The sequence below is a fragment of the Cardiocondyla obscurior genome, linkage group LG03, assembly GCF_019399895.1.
Source record: "Cardiocondyla obscurior isolate alpha-2009 linkage group LG03, Cobs3.1, whole genome shotgun sequence".
NCBI classification, from domain to species: Eukaryota; Metazoa; Arthropoda; class Insecta; order Hymenoptera; family Formicidae; genus Cardiocondyla; species Cardiocondyla obscurior.
In genome coordinates, this window is record NC_091866.1 from 682162 (window position 1) to 697889 (window position 15728).

At 39.0% G+C, this 15728-nt stretch overlaps 1 protein-coding gene and 1 long non-coding RNA gene across 4 annotated transcripts in view; one reads left to right on the forward strand and one right to left on the reverse strand.

Moving 5' to 3' along the window:
- Window positions 1-15728, reverse strand: part of LOC139113847 (protein turtle homolog B) — a 220635-nt gene that overhangs the window by 86716 nt on the left and 118191 nt on the right. The gene's annotated exons all lie outside the window — the stretch shown is intronic.
- Window positions 1839-15728, forward strand: part of LOC139113879 (uncharacterized) — a 35889-nt gene continuing 21999 nt past the window's right edge. The window contains exon 1 of the long non-coding RNA XR_011547773.1: window positions 1839-2920. This is a non-coding gene — a long non-coding RNA (uncharacterized lncRNA). The remainder of the gene's footprint in view (window positions 2921-15728) is intronic.

Genomic DNA, 15728 nt, shown 5'->3' on the forward strand with positions numbered 1-15728 from the left:
ATAAGACAACTATTTTCCGCGCGAGTAAAAGTATCATCCTGCCGAACACTTTTGTAAAAAAAAAAAAAAGAGAAGACAAGCTGTCTTTATCTTTAAATTAAAATTAAAAGAAAAAAAAATCAAAAATTGGTATTTTACATTTATCAGAATAATTTTGTCGGATTATTGCGACGAGATAGTTACACGAATTATTAATGTCACATCTTGGAATTTAAAAAAAGAATACCGTGAGGGAATAAGAGCTAGGAGAAAACGCACCGATTATTCGCGGAGCGAATCCGGGCCGCTATCAATTCAAATTACATGCGCGTTCTCGCATTATGCATCTTAAATTTTCACGTCATGACTCCGCAAGATTATGTTAATTAATACTGTCGGCTAACCCAGTTTCGGATTAAACTTACAGCACGCTGTAACAGAGACCATCTGCCTGATGACATTCGTGAGTAGATCACGTAAGTGAACAGCTCGCGAAGTCAAGGCGATAAGATAGCACGATATGTGCAATTTTTTTTTTTTTTCTCTCCTCCTCTGTCTTTAGATCGCGCGTAATAACTGCCGTGCTATTTATCTGCTTCAACCCGGGGCTTTCCGGGAATATCCTTTAACTTCAATTTGGCCCGTGAGGGTTTCGGTACACCTCTTTAATCGCCTGAGCCATCTCGCTGGACCCTCGCTAATTGTGGGTGAATTTCTTTCCGGCACGTGACCCTAATCTGACCTTTCTCTTTCGCGTCCGCCTGCCTCACTTTGTCGTTCCCGTTTTGTATCATGGGGTATAAGCATGGGAGCATTAATAATTGCGTAAACACGAAAGCATAGAGCAAGCACGTCGTGCGTGTGTGTAAATGCGCGGCTTAACTATCAGTGAGCAAGCTACGACTCGTAAAGCTCGCAATTTCGACATTCGGTCCGCAACGCGAATTAACATATATTTAATGTACAATTAACGACAGTTAGCTTATTATTTATAATTCTATCCTGCATAGTGCATCTTCGATGTCTAATGGTACAGAAATCGTCGGTCGGATCGATAAGTTATTCATAGGACATTTATTAATATAATTATTTTTTTTACTTATTTACTTATTATTATGCTTTCGCTGAGTAAAGATTTTTTACGGGCACTATTTTTAAGTTGATAATCGTAAACAAGAATATTCTTGCGAGATCCAAAAAAAAAAAAAAATTAATAATTAAAGGAACATTTCAGTTCAGACATTTGAAAAGTTGCACATATGTAGAATTACGAATTAATTAATTAATATTTGGATACATTTTTATTCAGCACTTTAATACCACCGTCAGTCTGGACGTCTTTTCATTTTATTCTCGGTATCACAGAGATATTTTAGTAATGCATTACAAAACAACGAGTAATTATGATAGAAATGTGTGCGCGACACGCGAAAGAAAGAAAAAAAAATTCGAAAAAGAAACGCAAAAGGAACGGAGATGTAACGAAGATCTAACGAAACGGTTGGTTTCGCGAGTATAAAAAAGAAATGAATAAAAAGAGCCGCGGCAAGAGATACCGACCATAGAGAAAGATACGGAGACCGGGAAAATGAAGATGCGTGAGCAAGAAAAGCGAACGGGATTAAAGGGGCCTCGTCCTCTTTGACGTGCGGTAAACTTTCCGGCGTAATTACATTAATGATTTCAGTATGTACCGGCAAAACAAATATTGAAACTCTTATGACATTTTATTACGCTAAAGATAACGAAGCGCCGCCCGCTTATTAGAGAAATATAACGATATTAAATACCGTGACATTAGGATTGTCAGGAATACAAGTTTTCCTTTAGTTAAATTTTCCGAGATTTAATTATAATTTATGCAGTACGCGGCATATTATTAATATCTCTACAATATTACATGCAACGATATGTACAGAGCTAAAGATAATTTTATATTCATGCGCCGCCAGCGACCGACCACGCAACACCTTCGCGCGAGACGTTTCGTTCTTTAAAGTATTATTTTGTCTTCTCATAAAATCGACGAGAAACAATATTCAGAATAATAAGCATAACACTCTTTGACAGAGTGTTGATTTACTCCGAGACCCGAGCAGGATTTTTATAAACATTGTAAATAATAGTCGTCTGGCGGTCGAGCGAGTGGCGAGCGGTAACCTTGACGCGGTATTTTCTAGGCGACAGTCGAAGCATAGACACATACGCGTACGGATATACCACGCGACGAGCAGGCCTCTTTCCCTTTTCCTCCAAAAGGTAATAATTAAAGATATCGGTTCTCGCGAATTAAAATCCCTGAGTGCTTCTCTGTACGTGTAGAATATTTTAATGCGACAATTGTTTGACTTCTACATTTAGTATATGTATATATTTCTCAAAAATATATCTAATCATTAATTTTTTTGTTGCAGATTGAAATCTGGAGAAGAAGTGAACGTGCCGTCGTCGTCGATATTTAATAAACGAACCGCAGTCGCGGTTCGTCGGTCGTTTTCTCGTGAGTGCGAAAGTAATTTGGGCGAGTTAATTTATTATACGATTTTTAAAAACGGGAGTGCCGTATAATATCACGCGTAAAACAGTGTTCATTAATTAACATTCGCGATTATAAATTCACGGTCGCGATTTTCGCGAGTGTCTTGTGTTGAAGGAGAGCCAGCTTCGCAATCTGAGAGGAGGAGGAGGCCTCGGAAAGGCATCTTGCATCGGCGGAGCAACCCCAGGGTAAGCATCATTTTTTCTTTATATAAAATTAATAGTTTTGATTTATTCACGATAAAAAAATCTTAATTTTTGTTTTCTTAAATTAATAAATTACTTAAAAACGCGTAAAAAAATTTTTTTTTCTGTCAATGAATATTTTCAGCACGTCTACAATTTAAACTTTATATTTATTTGTTACAGATCATCGTCAACTCCGCTGCTGCGCATTGTTCTGGTGAGTCAAAAATCTTTTTTCTTACAATATAACAACTTCGGGTGGGAAAATTACAAAAAAGAAATTAAAAAATTAATCGCGTACTTTGTGAAAAATAAAATAATAATTACTAGAGTAATAATTGATTATTAATAATTATTATCTGTTAGGAAATAACAAGTCTTCTTTTTAAGTAAACTTATAAAATCTTCGTTTTTTTTTTTTCACATTTTTAAAACGAATTGCAAAAATTGATACAAACTAGGTTGCTTTATAAGAGTACGATATGCTCTAGAACGCAATATTCGTGCAAGCTATATTAATTCGACGTAAACACGCGGAGCGTAGAGTGGAATCTAAGTCGTTGTGGATGGTGCTTAAAAGCGGACTGGTCCTCCCACGAGAGACGGCGTTTTATACATACCTAACTATCCTCCAGAATAACTTCTCATAGCGCGCCGCTTATCCTCTCACGCCGCTCCAGCCGTCCCCCAACCATTCTCCACGGTTTCCCGGTTTCTTCGATTTCTCGGCATTCTTCGCGGTTCGCAGTTTCCGTACTCGTTCGCGTACCATCCGGACCATCCCGCCGTTGTTTTTGCTCCGGCTCGCCGGAGCGGCACTCCTTCCGCGCTGGATTTTCCGTCCGTCACAAAGTAATTCCGCGTTGATGAATTTTTGTGCGCCGCACGCGGACGGTACCGCGAATATCATTAACGTGCGAGAGAGTTTGCGCGTTTTCGTAATTCTCTCGCTGCCGCGAATAATTTCCAAAAATATTCGGCGTTGTTATTAAGTTGGAGTTTATTAAAGTCAACTTCGAAATCTGCCTTCGAATTAAATATTACGATCATGCTGTTTTTCTAAAGTACGGTCAGGCGTAAACAGTCCGAGATATTCAGTCGCTATCGAATGAGACCTCGCGATCGATTGCCAGTACCTTGCCAAGAACACCGGCAGCAGCGTGACGCGCACTTTGTCAAAACGAGAGCATCGGATCCATTCAGCCGTAGTGCATCTCATTTGACAGAATTATGCAGTCTATTGTTGCAGCCATGCAACGAAGCGTCTCGTGCTGTCCAATCAGGCATGAATCATCCGGTTTCGGTTTCCTCGTGCATCTATTACCCGCCGCTTGTCAGCCGACTAATTTGCTGGTTAGTTCATTCGCCGCAATTATGTCCACGCGGCCACGAATTTGTATGCCCCGGCCACTTTGAGATCACCGGTACGCGCGATCTGTAATAATTTCTCAAAGCAGGAAACGCGGACAAGAAACGCGCATTTGCCACCGCACCGATCTTGATGCCCAATTAAAGCTAATTATTAATTAATCTATAAATAATAAAAAAAATAATAAATAAAGATATAAGTAAAAAAAAAAAAAAAATTTAATATGTAAACGGAAGCGGTAGTTGTTAAGATTGTAGAAAAAGGCGCTGGACAAGTGACAAATTGAAAATCATACGTTTGAAGATCTCGCGACAAAGCGCTTTTGTTACTGTTTGGATCAGGTCCTATCCTATAACGGCAGAGGCTTAATCCTCTTTTCGTCGAGTCCCCTCGCAGCTGGCTCGGTTTCCATACTCCCATCGCGAAAATGATTAACCCATCGAAGCGAACTCGGCCGTCCAGGCGCGGCCTCGGACTTTGTTGCCGAAGTCCAGTGAAAAGCGCGGCCGCGTGGCGACCTGTTGGCGCGATCGTCTACTTAAACCACTTATATACGGCAACGTGCCCGCCAACGGGACGGCTATCGAGTAGACTCGAGTAGAAATAAAAGAGAGTCGATAGGCCCTCGAGACGCGTTCTCTGGTCCATCTCCCCGGGATTCTCTTCCTCCCTTCCTCCCCTTCTGATCCAATTTCAGCTCGTCTCTCCTCGTATTGCCGGAAAAAGGAGAAAAAAAAAAAAAAAAAAGAAGAAAAAGAGCGACCGCCAAGCACAGAGTCCAACGACCAATGGCCACACGCGAAGAATCGTAATAACACCGTCGGTTGTAACAATGCGCTCACGTGGATGATTTTCCGGATAGGAGCTCGTAGTTTGAGCATCGATCGGCAGTCTCAGAGATTTCGCGACATTAAATTTTTGAACCGCAAAGAGAAAGGTTTTTTAATGCAAAAATAAATTGTGGCGAATTTTGTTTCTAATTGAGAGACTGAATATCCATATTTAATTCCACGTTTTTTAATTGTACAGTATAATTTGAGGAATTAAAACTTGATACTAGAAATTAATATTTTAAGAAGATATATTTTTCTTAAATATAAATTAGTCGTTGATATAATCAGGAATCTTAATTTTTAGATAATTAAAATTGAAAAAAGAAAGAAATGTTAGGTAACGTTCGAGAGCGAAATTAAATGATATTAATAATACACACGAGTAATATACAAAGCTTCATTATAACAGCATTCCAATACGATCGATATCAGAGCAAATGCGGTTTCGGACTCGCGTTATTACATTAACAGATCAAACGTGGCCAGTGTGGACAGGCAGATCGTTCAATCCGGCGATCACGTTACCGCAAAAACGCGGAAAAACCGGGCGAGAACTCGCCGTGTTACTTCCGATGATCCGACGTGTCAGTTGAACGCGAATTTCGGAGCGGCAAACCACGAAATCGGGTTTTCCGAACTATCCCAATGAACGGCCCCCCTGCCTGGCTGGCTTAAATCTGCGACGAATCAGATATAATTGCATAATTATAGCGAATTAGCGGGTGAGTTTATGCTACTTAACATTCGTTCAATAATCTGTCCCGTAAATCAAATGGAATGCGTCAAAGCGCGCGTCGCACTTTTCCGTTCCCTCATTTCGCATTTTCGTGAAACTTTAAATTAAAGTATCCGTTAAAGTGAAATCCATTTGCAACGAATAAAAAGAATACAGTCGCGTAATCTTTTTTTTTCTTCTTCTTCAAGCTTGCATGCAGAAAACTTTTCATTTTCAATTGTCACATGCACGACAGCGAGCATACCGATATTTTTTCTTTACAAAAATAGACGGAACGTCCGTGAAAAACAATTCAGTAAAAAAAAAAAAAAATGAAACAATCGTCGCGTAACGAAATTAGCTTTTCTTTAAGTAGAAATTCTGTTTATCGCGATATTTGTCACTGTCTCTCCGGGACTTTTAAAGACGAGTTACTCAGGAACGAAACATTTATTGCTAATGCACTTAAACGTTAATTTCATCAGTCAAATAATGGGTAGTAATAATCGAGTGTTCTGGTCAGAAGTTACTGAGGGGGGTTTATTTTTTTTTTTACTTCGCGGCCATTGCTCACGGCTTGGACAGGTTCGGCAATTTTTCTCATTATACTTATCCCGCCGTCCCTCTCGATGCTCGCAGTTTCGCTTTTTTATCCGCCTCGTGTTCACCCCTTCATCCAGTCTATCCTCGCCTTTATTATCCCCGCCCTCGATCCCCCTGGTTCTGTTATTTTTATTTTCCCATCCTCGCACTTCTCTCGCACGTCCTTTTCATACAGCACCTTGCCAGATGTTCAAACGATCCCCTTCTCACCTTACATATACGCCGCGCCTTTCCTACATCTACGTCGCTCGTTCTCACATCTTATCTTCTAACTTCTGACTTTCTTTCGCCGTACCCTCGCACGGTGTTTATTTCAGCCGAGCCCTTTTACACGAAATTACAACTCGCGCGGAATTGCACTCAATAAAACTACTTGGAAACGTTGGCTTAGTATTACGGTTAATTTTCCTCAACGTCTCGAAATATTCCATTGCGCGGAGAGAACATCGTATTAAATTGTAAGATAACATAGATACGTTGTTTCATACATACAAATACAGAAACTGGTGTCACAAAAGCACGAAGCTGCAATTAATGACAATTAGAACTGAAGAAGTGCCTCGTTCTTCGCCTAACTTGAATTATTTATAATTCAGGCCGTAAAACCTGAATGCATAATCCGTCTCCGAAGGAAATCCCTCGTAATCCCTTTTTAAAGAAAATCCTGTCTCTTATATTTCGAGCAGTGAAAGAAATAATTCATCTTCAGCTATTAAACGTAGGCCAAGCTGTCACGACAGTGATTTATTATTTCATGTTATAACGAACTTACGAAAAACTCCGGAAGCAACCTCCCTCATCAATCGAGAAGCTTTTTGTTATTACACGAGATAACAGAAGACCCTACAGATTATACAACGGACGATTGGAAAGTTAGATCGAGAAATTCCGTCTCGTTCATCATATTCCGCGGATATTTATAACAAATTACCAATTTTCCCCGAGATTTTAAAAGCACTATGGCGACGAAAATTAATCTCAAGTCCGAAACGTAGAACATTTACTAATTTCGTGTCCTTGTTAAAAGCGAATTTTGCAAATATTGAGAAATATGGAGAACATTTTCACAATTTAAATGTATAAAAAAAAAAAAAAAGGAATTAAATACGAAATAAAGCTTCCACGTCTCTAAAATAAAGTTACTCAATTTGAAAACCCTATTTTATTGCGAAAAAAAGGAGATAAATCAAAACTGAAAAGAAATTTGCCATTAAAAGGGCTATTATTTTTTTAAAGAGAATTTTGTGTATATAGCATCACGTGTTATCGTCGCGATGAATGAAAAATGACGTGGCGCTTTTTCTTTATCACGCGCGACGACGTCGTTCCATTTAGAAAATTAATAATAACCGTTAACCGGTAATGACGTGTGACATATGCGTCGTAAGCTCGACGCGGCGAAATGCTCCGCTTAAATGCACGTCAACGTGCTCGAACTCCAGCGAGGTCGGTCGAGCGCATAATGTTCACCGTTCGGTAATCGATCGTACTCGTTTCGGCTGCAAACGTAATTACGTCTGTCAAAGAACATGCCTTCTTTCTGTTGTGAGAGTGACTGTACAGGTCGTCCAGAAAATAGAGAGAAAGAGAGAGAGAGAGAGAGAGAAAGATACTCCCCGGTGGAGAATCTCGAAGTACTTTGATGACCGATAGTCTCTTTTCATGCTCTCGACGCGCGGACTTTCATTAGGCGGCTGATCGAAATCTGTTTCTTTCACTCTCGATGCGGAAGTTCGCCGGATATTTGACCGGGATAGCGATCGCATATCACAGTGAACGAGGTAGCGAAAAGACGCACATGTTTCTAGTTTATCTAAGTGGTTTATTTTAAAGATTACGTTCGCAAAATCGTGCTTCAAGAAATTGTTTGAAATCGAAATTCTAAATTATAGTAATTAAGATTATAAAAAAAAAAGGAAGAACACTGGATATCGCAACAATTATTTAAATATTATTATATAAAATATTTTAAAATTTTATTATTAATATTAGATATTTTTTTGACTTATTAGAAAATTTAAAGGAAAAAAAATTTACTATTGATGCTTATTAATGGAAAAATAAGGAGAGATCAAGATAAAAGATTGATGCCTCCGGATTTGCCTGTAAACGAAATTGAATGTGACGAGTTACAGATGAGAATAATACAGGGAGTCCCCATTGTTGCGAAGAGGAAGTGTGAAAATTTCATTGGCGTTGAGTTAATGGATTTCCACGTTTCTCCCGTGGAAACACTTGGTCTTGATGACCCAATTAAAAGGTGGAATAACCGGGCATTATCGTTGAACTGATAACGTCACATCGTAACGGCCGCGTGTAAGCACTTTTCCGCGCGTTGGCGCGATAGCGGTTACTAAAAAATCGTAACTGCACGCGCAAATTGAATAAAGCACGCATACAGACAGGCGATGCTTAATTAAAATTGTTTCCATTACGGCTCGATGTACCTCGCTAAAGGTTGTTTTCAATTGCATAATTAAGTGAATGCCGTGAAATAACGTATTAAGCGATTGCGATTAACGTTTGCCGGGGGTCTGTTTATCAGCATTTAGTGGCGCCGGTGATTTTATGATCGGTTCTTTAATAATATTCATTATTAAAACTCGAGATTTTTAATAAATCATTATATCATAAAAGCAGAATTATTTTTATTAATGAAAACATTTAATGCATCAAATATTACGTACTGTTAGTCGAGAGGACATAACGACTTTTCAAATCTGATTAAAATTAAAATTAATGTGAAATATAAAAAAAAATTATTTTATTATATATAATATATTTAATTGTACTTATATTATCTTCTTTATTTTTATAAAAAATAAGTAAAGAATATGTTTAGACTGTGTTAAATGTGATTGTAAGTTTTGGATACTTGTAACGTAATAGATAAAATTTGTCTCTTACTTCTACTTTGCGTAAAAAGAGGGATTATCTTCTATTGAACGTAATCATTCCCAATTTTGTATATCGTTTTCTTTCTTTTTTTGCGCATCTCATTATACATAGATTGCACACAAGATTATGTACATTATGCCGTTGCATGTAATCTGGAAGGTTCGGAATCGCAAATCTGAGACGTTCCGATATAATTTTCCTAGTGAATGACCTGTTTCATTTATAGAATTTGCTTTCTCTGTGGCTTTTATGCTTCTTCGTTAATTTTCAATTTATGCCGCGCAGCCCGCAGCGACATGAAATATTCCGCTTCTTATTTAACCGGGCGCCGTACGTCAGAAGTATTTTAAACGATCGCTCATGAATAAAACAAATCGTCACATTTAAATTACCGTGGCCAATAGGATCGCGCGCCATAAATTTTCATAAGCTCATCTTTATTAAACCTTTATTAAAGCAAGTGCCGCCGTTTGCAACAAAGTGGTTTATTTCACGTGTGTCTTTCTTTCCCTAATAATTACAATAACAATTGTTTATTCACGATTTTCCTTCGCAATTTCGTCTTCGAGACTCGAAATGCCGCGTAACTCAACACAGTCATAAATAATTAATCAATTAGTTAACTAATAATACGTAACTGTCCCCTCTATAGATCTTTGTAATTAAAAATTGCAATTAAAAAAAGAAAATTAATGTCGTGGCTTGGCCCAAAAAGTATAAAAAATTACAGTCGCGATTTATCTTATGCGCAAACAATTTTTTTTACCTAATTTGATTTACCGTATAATAATAATTAATGTTTAACGAATTTTCTACGCTTTTAACGAGGGAATTTCCCTGGCGATATTAATTGCCACCTGGTCGCTTCGTATCAGCTTGTTAATAACACCAGGAGCTTTTTCGATCGCGATCGGCGGCGACGGGGTTTTAAATTAATGTCAAGAAGAAGGTCACGCAGATTGGTGGGTTCCGCAAGATGGCACACGGCGGATCGTAGAATTCGACGATTACAAATTACGGGGCAAACTGCGACCACCGCACCGGCGCGGCGGCTCTTACCCCCTTGGCCCCTTCGGTCCCCCTTGGCCGCGAAACCGCGCGTTCTAACGTCGAAAATTTATGGCCGTCCTCGTGAATTCAGCCGGCTGGCGTTACGAAAATCGAAGGTGTAATTTATACGGTCAACCGTCATTTTCACCGAGCCCTGAAGCCTTAATGGCACCCCGCGGAATCCGTCGTCATGCCCGTCGATGTCGACGTCGCCCGCGACGTGCGTACGTCACGTCCGCCTGGTCGCTCCTGATGCGACGCTAATAATTAACGGACGCACGGACATGCATCGCGGGCCCCCAAGCATCATTCCCGCGTCATTTAGCTCGAATAATAACAATAATCGCGAGCCGAGCGGCCAGCAATTAATCCTCGATTTCATTGAAAACTTATTATTAAATTTATCAAAATTTGCATCTTTCCACGGCGATCACTTTTTGAAATATCGTGGAAAGTGTTCCCGACGTGGGAATGCGAAACGCGTGCATTCCTTCTTTGAAACACGTTATTTACGACGCATAGATAATTTACAGCGGACGCCGACTGAACAATTATCAGCGTGTAATTTACTTGATAAACACAAAAATATTCATGGCACGCGAACAAACGCAGAGCGCGCGGTTTTAAAATTCTATCATCCTGAAATACTCGGGTTTTTTTTAATATTCTTTTTTTTTTTAAAGCACGCCGTTGCGGCAAATAAATAATTCATAGCGACTGATAATCGAAAAATCATCTGTGCGTAAGCTACGTGCAGTCGCGCATGAATTCCGTCATTAACATCGATTAATAATTCGTCGCGGTGAACGACAGAGATAATTAATAATTACGATTACATGAGATGATTGTGACAGTATGATACTTGCGTTGAATCGCTAATTAACGATTTCACGCACCGATATGTGACGTGAACACTGGCGAACGAATATCTCCAATTATAGTAAAAAAAAAAATTCCAACATGGCAAATCAATAATCGAAAGAATTTTCGTTTCTTGGCGTATTCGAGACCGTTCCATTCACGTATTTTTCGATCGCTCTACTTGCGGGGTCCTCTCGAGACCGACGAGCACTTCGAACTAAAGCCGCCGAGTCTCAAAGTCCTGATTTCGTTCAATTCATGGATCCCTGATTGCATGCACTCACCCGCGATGACTGGTGCGCCCGAATCGATTATGATTGCGAGACACTCGCGCGCCACCACCCCCTCAAACACCAAGATTCCCGTGCCTGTGTTATATCTAATGCAAGAAGTTTCTCAATTTAGCTCGCATTCGAGTACATTGCGACTGCATTCGCTATTAAACGCACACGAAATTAGCTATACGACTTGTGTGTACGGAGGTTTCTGGGATCGGGGGGATCACGAATAGCCCTCAAAAATCTCATCGCCGTAATTAATTAGCCGTGAATGTAGCGCGGCAGTGCTCGAAAAGTTTTAACAACGGAGATTCTTATTTGGCATATAATTATTCGGTTTACTCGCGTGCAGATCCGTAAAAGAAAAAAAATAAAACTAAATAAACGAAATAAACTAAATAATAATTTATTTAGCCTGAAAAAATAAGGTAATTTATGAAAGCCACGAGAACTTACAGTTTTAATACTTGTCCCTGTTTTGTAACATCAAATTATTACATTAGACGCAAATCAAATATTTAACTATAAAAAATTCGTGACATTTCTGTATTTTATATATTTCCATTATTCATAAATTCACGTGTTTAATATTTGACAAGTGTATTAAATTAATTCATATATTTTTTCATCTACAATTAATGAACAAATTGGATAATTAATAGAGTTTCCCAAATGCAGAGAACTTTAATAATAATTTCGATTGGCGAATATTGACGTAACGTAAATGTATCGTTGTGAGAAGTTTGTTCCGAACACGAACGTATTAAAAAAAAAAAAAAAGTACTCGGTATTTTTGCTCGCCGCGTTTTCGACTCTACATTTCCGTGAGAGCAGAAGAGGAGAGATTGTCGAATGCAGAAATTATTTCCGTCGAAGTGCGCGGCGTTAAACGGACGTTTCGCGCATATATCGAAGCGAGCGCAAAAAAGATCTTCAGAAACACGCGTACGCGATAAGCACGGTATTTCAAAATGCAGTACGTATGATAGGAGAACTTCCTCAATTTATTCCTCGGAGCTGCGGCGCGCGCGATCTGAATGCAACACGCTCTTGTTGAATGCAATTGTCGTGCTGGAGCAGTAAATCTCTCATCGCAAAATGGCCGGCGAGCGTCAGCGATAACAACCCTTTTCAAAGTCAACCAATTATCTACCGCCTCTTTGAGAACTTCTAATTGCATACTTTGCATTTGAGTTAAAAAAAAAAAATGAATTGCTTTTTCGACCGTAATTGATAGTCGTTTAAATTTCTTTATATTTTATTAATCTGTTAATATTTTTATGTTAATAACGTTTTAATTTAACAATTTTTTTTATTGTGCGAGAAGAGTATAATGGTTTCTGAGGGAAACGAAAATAATAGTAATAACAGCAACAATAATAATATTAATTATTAATTACTCGTCTTTCAGAGAAGAAAGAAATCACATCGAATTAATAAACGATCCTTCTTCGTATCCGATACATATTCCGCGTACCGCGAAAATTCTGACGCTGTAATAAGTTGCTCCGGAAGTCAGTTGATATTTTAATTATTCTCCACGAGATCGAGCAAAATTTATTTGCAATTCTCTAAGTCATCTTGTGCCGATTTATCACGAGCCAGTCAGGGCGTTAGACCGCGAACACTTGACTTTTAAATAATCCGGTTAAAAATCGAGGAACGGCGGACGGCGTCGGGATTTTGTCGACTCACACTCTTCAGCTCGCAAGAAGCGGCCGCATGCATCGGCATGCAGCCTCTCTTATCGAGCGGCACCGATGAGTCGCCGAGGGCGTCTAATTTATTCCCGCTTCGCGCTTACAATAATGGCCGGCAATTATCGCCGGCCTGATGCATGTGGGCTTTTCTTTTTTTTTATGTCACGCGCGTGTAGGCCACTCGCTACAAAGTTACCGTCTCAACGGCGTTAATTCTCGTTAATTCCCCTAATTTCAATACGCCTCGCGTGCTACGCGGATTTTACACGATGCCGATTAATTATGCATCCTTATCGCTCATCGTAGCGCGCGTTACGTTCGAGATGCTAGCGCGTATCGTGATGAATTATAGCACTTGTCGCGTCGCACGACGAACCTGATTTTTTCGCTGTGGGTTTTTTTTTTTTTTTTTTTAATCCTTCGAATGGCTACGTTGAACAAAAATACTGCTTTTGCAACTGTTGTAAAATTTGTGAATCCGGATTGGCATCCGTGGTTTTAAATTCAGTCAAAATTAAGAGCATGATGCCAAAGAGATTTATGTTTTTTATGACAATTGCAAAGCAGCTTTCTCTGGTCCAGTTCAGTCATTGTAGCGTATTAGCTGTAGCAGTATTTGTATAGTACTAATTAAAATGATAATTATTGCAATTTATATTAAATACAATGCTAACAGAGGTATAATAAATTATCTCTCGTCTTCAAGTAAGTAATCGAAAAACATTTATAAATTATTTGTCAGTATTGTAATTGATAATGTGAAAATATTCTGAGAAAAATTGTTTATTAAACACTTTACTTTTAATATATTCTAAACACAGCTTGAAATAAATGTTAGGTACTTCGACTCGGATGCTGCACATTCACACAGTTAAAGTCGTTCATTAAACGAGAACGCGGATTGCATTCGTAAAGTATCTAACGTTAAATATCACCAAGTTTAAATGGTTTTATTATAAAATTAGTTTAAAATTAACCAAACAAGATTAATTGCATAAATAATATATTCATCGCTTACATTCTTGAAACTTAACACTTAAACTTTTGCTTAAAGCTTTTGAGGGAAAAAGATACTTTCGCGACGAGAGAGAAAGAGAGAGAGCGAGAGAGAGGGATAACTTGGTTCGTTTTACATCATAATCGTATCAAGGTCTAGGTATCCACCTTTATTTAAATAACATTCGAGTTCCCCGTTATCACGCGACCACAATTCAACGTCGTGGCACATTTCTGCCCTTAACATGCCAAGCTTTCGGCAGATACGGGCGGCGGGCGAGATCCCTGAAAAATCAGGCGGGATTTTTTATTCACCAATTCTGTCACGCGTGCGTGTGCATGTGGGATACACATCGATTCGGCCAACGGGCCGATGTTTGCTTATCGCGAAGGGACGTAAATTAAGGAACCGACGGCCATAAATCACACAACTAGAACGGACTGTATCGCCGTCAGAATATCAAAACGCGAACGGAAGGCTCGACACGACGAACATGGAGTCGGAATAACTTAGCGGGCGTTGAAGAAAAATCGCGGTTTAATCGCGTTCGTCCGACGCGGGCTTTAATAGCGCTTCTAGAGCAACGTTTATCTAGAGCCCTCATTTTTTTTTTCCTCCACCCATATTGCGGCGTTACGATTATACGAGTTTTCTCGGAGAAAACCGTATACGCCCGGCAGAAACTCGTTTCTTTGAAAATTTACATATTTCTTTCTAGGTAAAAGATAATCCTTGCGCTTCGCCATTTAATATTAAAAATTACAATTGCAGAAACGAGAAACGTGGCAATACTCATTTTACAAAACAAAGACATTAAAAATTCTTATACAAATATATGGAACGGTAAAGCCGGCGAAATAGGGGATTTATCTCAATCACAATACTTTTATTAGAACATTGTATTTGTGCGGAAATGAGCTCGATACGTACAGCGTACTCTAATTAGCATGGTAAATGCTTTAATTTCAAAAGTACGCAGTAGCGTCGTTTCGAAAATTGCCGCTCGAATAAGAAAATACTCCAATTTTTACGTGATTCGAATTCCTGAGTTTTCCATCCGTTAATCTTCATGAGGTTTATATCGAGAGGAACTTCCAATTAACTCGACGACGTTTACGATCGGGCGGTCACGATTGATCATTCTAATAGTTATTTCGAATTCCGTAAAACGCCGCTATAAACATGATTTCGGGCACCAATTTAACGATCTATTCGCATTCCTCGCGGACGTGACATGGGATAGACGGTTCACGGTGTTCCCTTACTTTTCTTTTACCCAAAACTTAACAACGAAAGCTCTTTGCGCTTTTATTTACTTAATAGTTACGTTTTGAAATTCCACGCGGTCACGTCGTCGAAATTCAAAGTCTCGATCTCGCCGCAAAACGATCGAGATTGTACTTTGATGTGTTTCCCCTTACGTGCCTCGAATTGTATTTCGTACCACGCAAGCTCTCCTCGTTCCGTGTCTTCGCGACGTTTGTTAGAGAAATTATAATTTGTCTTACGAGATAATCGCTGGGAATTACCGCGCCGTAAAAATAGATTTCCACGCCAAGCTTACCTAAAACACACAGAAAAAGAAAACGTATTTATTAGTGATCTTCATAAAATCGTCAGATTAATCAAACATTTGAAAACCCAATGTTTCGATTTTAGTTACGATTTATTTCTATACATAGATAACTTCACATTTGACGTAATAAGTAGCAGGCACTTTT